This window comes from Enoplosus armatus, chromosome 5, assembly GCF_043641665.1.
Source record: "Enoplosus armatus isolate fEnoArm2 chromosome 5, fEnoArm2.hap1, whole genome shotgun sequence".
Taxonomy (NCBI): domain Eukaryota; kingdom Metazoa; phylum Chordata; class Actinopteri; order Centrarchiformes; family Enoplosidae; genus Enoplosus; species Enoplosus armatus.
Window position 1 is genome coordinate 13,868,039 of NC_092184.1, and position 8,829 is coordinate 13,876,867.

The following is an 8,829-nucleotide window of genomic DNA, read 5'->3' on the forward strand; positions in this document are numbered from 1 at the left end:
CCTGCGTTTCACTGTCATGTTTAATCTAACACGAATCTACATTTCCTGTTTCTATCGGTTTAAAGCCTATGACATTTACAAATGCCAGGTCCCTGTGCCAGAAAGGAGCACTAATCCCAGACAGTCTCAGATTGGGTCAGGGCAGCTCTCCCTAACCCTTCACTGGAGAAACCATCCCAGGCACAGGCTATATTTAGTGGCTCATGAGATTGCTACAGGAGCCTGCGGTAATCCAGGTCATCTGGGGTCACGACCTCTCACAGACGCGCTCTAAATGCAAACGAGGAGTGCTCGCCTTCTCGCTGACAGGCAAAATCAAGACCCAATCAGGATGGGCTTTTATCTGGAGCAGGTAGACCATGTGTGTGTCCACATGCTAATCGTGTGATTAAGTAGATAAAGTAAATGAATTAGGAAACAGGAGCACACTCAGCAGGACAATAAGAACTGCAGCATCACAGGCAGGTGTGATTATCCCTCTGTGGTTGTGTAATGACGGACTGGAGGAGCTCACTGGTGCAGCTCCCACTGGGTCATGCAATAGTACAATTCTCACAGAGAGCAGCGAGAGCTATAGAGATATTTTTAAATGATATTGTGGCTTTATCAGCTGCACTCTGAATATAAATCATACATGCAGGGAGTGTCCAGTAGTAGCTGATACGGGGGTGTTAGTGGAGCTCGATTTATTTTACAGAAGGCCTCAAATCTGTGGCATTATCTCCAGAGGTGAAAAGCAACTAAGTAAATTTACTCAAGCACATACTTAAGTACAAGTTGTAGTTTATTTGAGTATTTTAATTTTGTGCTACTTTATACTTACACAGTATATAAAGCTGTTAAAATTAGCTCCATGCCGACCAATTAATTAATGCTTCTTAAGCAAAAGATCTGAATACTTCCTCCACCACTGGTAGATGATGTAGTGGAAGAAGTACTCTTGCCGCACTTATTAGTATTAGCTAATATTAGGTGTTTGGAACTGTTTGTATTGTATATTAAGTGTTTAGAATGTATTACTGATGCATTCATGTACAATCTGATGTAGTCGGTTGAGGTAGTGCTAACTTTTTCTTCTGCATAGTTTATTACAAATATAATAATAATTTGATCATGCGATTGTATGTAAAATCATAATCTGAAATGTAACTATAGCTGTTAAGTAAATGTAATGGACTAAAAAGGACAATATTTCCCTCTGAAATGTACTTTAAAATTGTACAGAAGTACAGTATTTGAGTAAATACTTACTACTTTACTACTTTCCACCACTGTTGGCCACAATTCTTACCAAGCCTCCAATCCGCACTGTTATCTCTTATGAAATACCTTTGACATATTACACACATACAGGTCAAATTAGTCACGTTATAGACACCATACACCATAAAACTTGCCACCCCAAACATGGTAAAGAAGCAAAGGATTTGACCACAACCTCAACACTAGGTGGTGTTGTTTCATCATCTTCTACCTCACCTACCTACGTCGGATTTGTGAACAGTGCAGCACATGCAGTGTGGCAGAGGCAGGAAGGAGATAAGACACTATAACTGAGAACAGCTGAATGAACGAATCATTTAGAAATGTTTTCAGTGAAAGGTGATTAAATACAGCATTTTTTTTTTTTTAGCCGGCCAGTTCTCTCTTAAAACGCAGAAATAAGACGTGTGTTTGTGTGTGTGTTTATGAATATGTGTGTGTGTGTGTGTGTGTGTGTGTGTGTGTGTGTGTGTGTGTGTGTGTGCGCGCGCGTGTGCGTGAATGAATTGTATGGTAAGTTATTCATGTGTTTGCTTGGGTGCACCACACCCACTACCCGTAATTGTGTGCATAATGCAATGTAACCTAATAACCCCTTTGCTTGAGAACCACTGAGTATTCCTTTTCATTCACATTATGCCTGCGGGAGGGGGTTGTGGAGTATTATGTAAACTGTACTGAACAATGCAAACTCTCAACTATTTTAGGAATAATATGTTTGTACAGTTCATTTACAATTCATCATTCATCAACAGAATCTCTTTCTTCGTGAAAACAGGACGGGCATTTGGAAAGGCTGTTCTGATTTGCACCTGTTTGTTAGGACAAATATAAGTAAACTGAGGAGAAACGATGCACAGCATATCCTCTGCTCATCAAGCCAGCTGTTGTGGTGAATTAATCAGAAGGAACAAACACGTACAGAGTCGGCATGCATTGTTTCAGCGGTTTGGTGTGTCTGGTTCCACATCTACAGCTATACTTGATCCCCTCTCACATCTTTGCCCAGCATGTCACAAGAAGAACATTTCTCTAGAAGAACACACACAGGCGTATTCATTTACCGCTGCATTGAAAACCAGATGTTATGTAATAGGAGACAAATTTTCAACTAAACACAGATATCTGACAACTAAATTATGAATATATAAATAAATATATAATTATATATTATACATTTGACATCCAATTTTGTTTTCCATTTCTAGTTTCAAGCTAATTCCACCTTTTCAGTTTCATAGAAAACAAGAAAACCTAAAACCGGCTAAAACCGTCCTAAAGGACATCACGTATGGACCTTTCCACAGAATACTTGATGACAAAAGTTCATTGTGTGCTTGGAAAGAGTAACTCAGTATTCAAGTAACAACTTGACTGAGAAGATGTGTAATATGTTAGCATCAAGTATTACATTTTGTGGTATCATTGTACATGTACATTATTATGTAATCACTGTCTCTTGCACAACATTTCAGTCGTTGTTGTGTGCTATCACGGCCTGATTGTGCTGTGTTATGACTGTAGCTCACTATCACACAGACAAATGCTTATATACAACATTTTAATAAACAATAATCTCATAGACATAATATTCTCCTATCAGTTTCCAAAATTAAAATGGCCCTGGGTTATTAAAACCTAATGTTAATAAAACTGCTGCCGTTTAGAAAATGATGATGGTATTTAAAATGAGATTAGGGATGAGTCGTGCCTGGAAAACTATGAGCTTGAATCAATAAAAGACATTGATGTGGGACGCTCAAAGAAAAAAACATTAGTTTTGAGAATATCCTCCCTTGGGCTCAAATGGTTTGTTCTCAGAGTTTTATTATTCTATCATCATAAATGGGAAATTACCACCAGGGCCCTTTTCTTTACGGACCACATTTGGCTTTCTAAATACTGTAATGTGTGATGAAAAAAATAAAAATATTTAGAGAAAACTAAGCCGATACTGAAAACTGCTTAACTGTGTTTTTGATGTTTAGCGTTTGCTCTACGTTTCGTTCAGCAGCAAAGATTTTAAAAACACATTCTGGATGCACGTAGGAGGTATTTTACAGCAGGCAAAACACTCTCAACTCAAGGTCCACTTACTTGCATGTTCTGGAGTTTTCGACCGTCTCCTGTTGAGTTTGAATGAATGAGCCATAAAGCTCAGCCTTTAAAATATGGACAAGAACCTATAAAAAGTTCTCAGCATAACAAAAGGTTTGAGCATACAACTCCAGGACAACTGCTGATGAAAACCATGAGGTATGGTCAAAAGCTCCAGAACAAGCGAGTACATAGACATTGAGCTGAGATTGTTTTGTCTACAGCTGTTTCTAAGGTCAAAACTGTAATTGAACTATAATTGAATGAGTCCTGAATATGTGTGTGTGTGAAACGTCGTGGCTAATTTAAATGTTTGGATTCACAGTACGGATACCTGCTGCAGGCAAAATGTTCACATTAAAAACAATATCTGACGGAAAACTTTTTTGTAGTGCATGCTTTGTTGTTTTGTTGGTGTGTCTATCATCACATGACTGAATATTGTGAGAGATAAGAGAGGGACACGAAAACCCAACTTGTTTGCATCCGCACATCAGAGCCTGTTCCTGCATCCTCGCAGAAAGCTGAAAGACAATGGAAGGAGAAGTGAAAACCTCTTACTTTAAACACTACTAGAAAGGGGAACTACATATGTGCAGCCTTTCAGCCTGTCTTAAGGAGCAGAGGAGGGCTGAAGTGATATTTTACTGTGAGAGTGTTGACTCTTCCACTTTGTGGCATATAATATACATCTACTTAAGAGTTCAGTAGAAGTAGTCTGGATTTTTCTCGGTATCATCTTAGGTATTTTATTTTCTATTTCTCAGAGCTCACAATGCATCAATTAGCATATTTGTACTGACCTCAATATGCTTCAACCGAACTAGATCATACTGTGTGTTTATACTGAAAGTGCTCTCAAAGGTGCAAAACCTTCCCAGCTGCATCCCACTGCCTCCACTATCTCTTCCCAAGAATTTAGTGTCTTTACTGTGTCTTTATACTCTTGATGGAATGAATTTTGAATGAAGTGGGGAATACAGGGAAACAGCGCACACTTTCAGATGGACTCTCCTTCAAAGCATTCATGGTGTAGCATTTGTTTGTACACACGAAAAGTGATGAAAGCAGTTGTGTGAGGAATGAAGAAGAGAAAAGGTCAAACCCTACTCCGCACACCTGGCCAATACCTGAATGACATGGCTGTGCTTGACGTATTGACAGTTTCAGAGTGTTTATTTAAAGCATACTAAGGCCTTACATCGGCCAAATTGCCTCTTGAAAAGTATGAATCTTAAACACAGAACAGAAAAATACCTGTGTCTATAGTTTTCTGTATTTATGTTTTAGGCATGATTTCAACTTTTTATTTAAGAGAGATAATCAAAGTTTGTACATTACTTAATATGTTGTTGATATGTTGTCATGTCATTTGGTATGCGAGAAGCACAGTCTGAGACGTCGTCCATGCCAGTCGAGGCCTGTTTAGGCAGAGACTACAGCGAGTGAAACTCCTGAAAAAACAACCTCAGTTAGCAGAGAAAACATCTTCAGATTTCATTATGGTTTGACTTTCATCAAACAAGGAAAGCCAAAGCTGGCCTGGCTCATTATTTCTGTATTATAGGCACATGTGTATTGTCTAAGGGGTCAAAGTCAACTTTCTGCAAACAAGTCACAGTGGAGCAGTTATTTTTCCAGTCTTCCAGTTTTACCTGTTTTACCTCTATATTTTGAACATGAGAGGTTTGTCTTTATTTTCTAGATGGAAATCAGAGAGGACAGCACGCTAAGAATTGTATGTAGATGTTGTACAGATTGTGATTTGTGATACTCTTGTATACTTCTTCTGTTGCACAAGACAAACCTTTGAATCTTAATCTAGCAAGCTCTCAAATTCTGATCGTAATTTGTGCTTTATTAAAAGCAGCTGTACTGAAGAGGTCAACCAATTGGTGAGAAATCAGCAATCAGTAATTAGAGTGATCAAACTGCAGGACATTACAAATAAATACTGTATACAGAAAGATTAAGTGAGCATAAAAAAATACTGGGACTTCTGAAGTTGCCCATCTTCTGGTAAACGTATGATGTCACAATTATATCTGGACATCAGCAGAACTGGTGAGTAACTCATACTCAAATACTCCCAAAATATCAATATTATTAAAGTATGTGTCAACCATGTGTGCTTGTGTGTGTGTATGGTCTCATTGTTCACATCAGCAGCATCTCCATCACCATCTCCAGCTGAAGCCTTTGCAGTCAGCGTCAGCTCCGGCTCATTGGACAGTGTTTACCATTATGGATCTTAAAACCGGTTTTGCATCGCTGGTTTTCTGAATGTAAAAACAAACACAAAGAAAGAACTGAAGTCCTGGGAGGCGAAAACCTCTCAGACATTGTGACATGCACAGCTGAAAACATGTGCTGGCTAATTCAATTATTTGGTGATTAACATTTCCATGACTTATAGACTTGATACTTATCAATGAATGAAAACACGCTGTGATAATTATAGAGGAAGCACACGGCAATCAGGCCGCATGCTAGTAGAAAAAACAAGCAAAGACATGGAAACCTTTTTTGTTCTCTCTTACATTCTCCCTCTCTCACACACATGGTGTGCGACGAGGGTGAGTTGGACCTGTAACAGTATGTGTTGGCTGCATTTTTGAATATATTTTGATAACACACACACTACGTTATACACAACATACATACATACGTCAAATGTGACCTTTTCTGTGTCAAATCAGAATTAAAATTGGGAGTTTTTTCAGATCTCTACTGATTTCTGTCACCAGTAACATTCTGCTTTCAATTACTGATGAAAGCAGCCGAGACTGAAATCCCCTGGGCTCCGTATGTTTCGTAATTCTAGTCAAACGTGATAATCCCACCGTTTTTCAGAGATTAATGAGTTATGATAAATGTGCAAAAGTTTTTTACTGATACTCGTTCTCTTCCCGAAAATGACCCTTTTACGTCAGTTAACTTTCTTTGCCGCAACCCTCAAGTGACATTCATCATTCATGTTCACACCAGCAAGCAAATGGTGGTGCTTTTACTGACGGAAACCAAGCCATAGGTTGACATGTGGCACCTCATTCATTTAATAGAGAAGGATAGAGAGGATGGGAACCCGGTTTTCTCTGGGATTCAATTGAAGGAGGAAATGATGTGTACCAGACCAAGCAGATCCATCTTTTGGTAAGACAGCTCCAGACAAAGCGCACACACACACACACACACACACTAGTGTATGTAGCAGTCTGTGCATCAAGTTACTGGCCATACTTATGCACTCTATATTTAATTAATTTTTCAAATTATCAAATTTAATTTTTGTTTTGATTCCGTGGATAATCTCTCAGCTCTTCATGCTGAGTCAGTTCTTGAACGTACTTGAATGTCGTATCACGGGTAGTTACGGTAACCAGTTACAGTGAACATGAATGTCACTTGAGAGTTGCAGCAAAGAAAGCAACTGACATAAATGGGTCATTTTCAGGAAGAGAACCAGCATCAGTAAGACACTTGTTTTAACTTGTTTTATGACTAAATTAAATATATCGATCCCAGGAAATTTCGGTCTTGGCTGTCTTTCATCCCTAATTGAAAGCAGAGTGTTGCTAGTGACAGAGACCTGTGACTAGTGACACTACACTACCCATGATAACTACATTTCTAGCAGTCACTAGAAAGCAGAAACATTCGTCTGTAGTTTGGATCCCAGTCAGTGTACTGATGTAAGACAGATTGAAGTGTTCTCATTGTGTTTTCATGTTTCACTCCGATGATGGCACCCCATGTCGAAACATGTGCGTGGTTAATGTATGACGAAGGCCTTTTATAGCTCGAACAGCGTGACTTGTTTTTTCCTTTTGCATGATTTTTTTTCTCAACTGGTGCCAACAGGAAGTTACAATGTTCTGTTTTTCCATCCATCTCTCTATCCATCCACCCATCCACTCATCATCTATCCATCTAGCCATTACTTTGTCCATCCATTCACCCATTCATCCACCAACCCCCCCTCCCATCCCTCCATCCATTCATCTGTCCACTAATCTTCCATCCATCCATCCATCATCCATCATCCATCCCTCTATGAATCCATCCATCCATCATCCATCCCTCTATAAATCCATCCATCATTCATCCATCCACCCAATCAACATCTATCCATCCACCCCCTTCCATCCATTGATTTATTTATCTGTCTGTCCATCCATCATCAACCTATCTATTCATCCATCCATTCACCCATTCATCTATATATACATCCATCAGCCATCCATCTTAATTTTGAGCATCCATTTCACCTGAACTGCGTGTTTGGTCTCAATGAAACTTGAGGCACCACAACCATCTACTCTTTAATTAGCAACATACACATACAACCGAACACCAGCAGCTTCTATTGTAAATTGATGCTTCGCTGCACTTATTGTAAACAGTTTACGTATCACCATAAGAACTTGTGTAAATTTGCCAAGTGTTATGATCTCCGTGTCTCAGGTATGTTCACAAACTAGTCTGCTGGTTTGGGGGAAGTGTGCCAATATGTCTGCATTTGTTTTGAGCATCTATGTCTGCTGTTTATTTAAAGGTGCCAGCCTGGTTTGTTTAATGGACAGTGCAACTGTAAACACCCCGCGTGCCATCCACGTCTTAAGGTGCCTTGTGGTAGTTAAACATAAAATAGAGCTTTGTTTGTCAGGGAGGGAGTGAGGGCTGGAGAGACAGAGTGAAACTAAGAAGAGGATTAAAAACAAATATCTGCATGTCTTTGTTTAACAGTATCACAGCGCCACCCACTACCAGCTGTGTAACTGTGCATCAACACTTTCATTTACACAGTGTAACACTAGGAGAAACTTGTTCTCCATTACTCCGTCCAGAACTGAACGCTGGCACTGCGCTGTTATCATTGCGTTCGACCAATTACAGAAACAGCAACAGGAAGCGAGCAAGGGAGGGGAATTACTGAGAGTGGAAACTGATCACTGAAATGTAATTACTACGCAGCAGTTTGTGTTCATGGCTATTTTCTTGGTGCCACATCTTGTTTTAGGTGTCATGAAAAGAAACCATTAGGGAGAGCAGCAATGGCTCCTCTGGAACTTCATTATTATTACATCCTGCTTCTGTGGAAACCGTGATGTGTTCATTATGTGTGTTTGATGTCCCACATCATCACAGCAGTTTGCTTTAGCTGTTGGGAGATGTACGCTGGGAATCACATAGTGGTACATTAACCTACATGTACCAATAAGAATGATAAATAAATAATAAGTATAATTATAACGGTGTAAGTTGTAACGGGTGTAATATGGTCAAGACACACATACAAAGCAACTGTCGGCTGTAACTGCAGCATCTTTCCTGGGCCAATCAGATCCATTATAACAAGTTTTAGCAACATCTGTGTAACATCCACAAATGGGTGGACAAATGAATGAGGTCACACTCCCTTGGGACCAGAGATTTAAATTTGAAAATGACACAACAAAGCACTGAGTG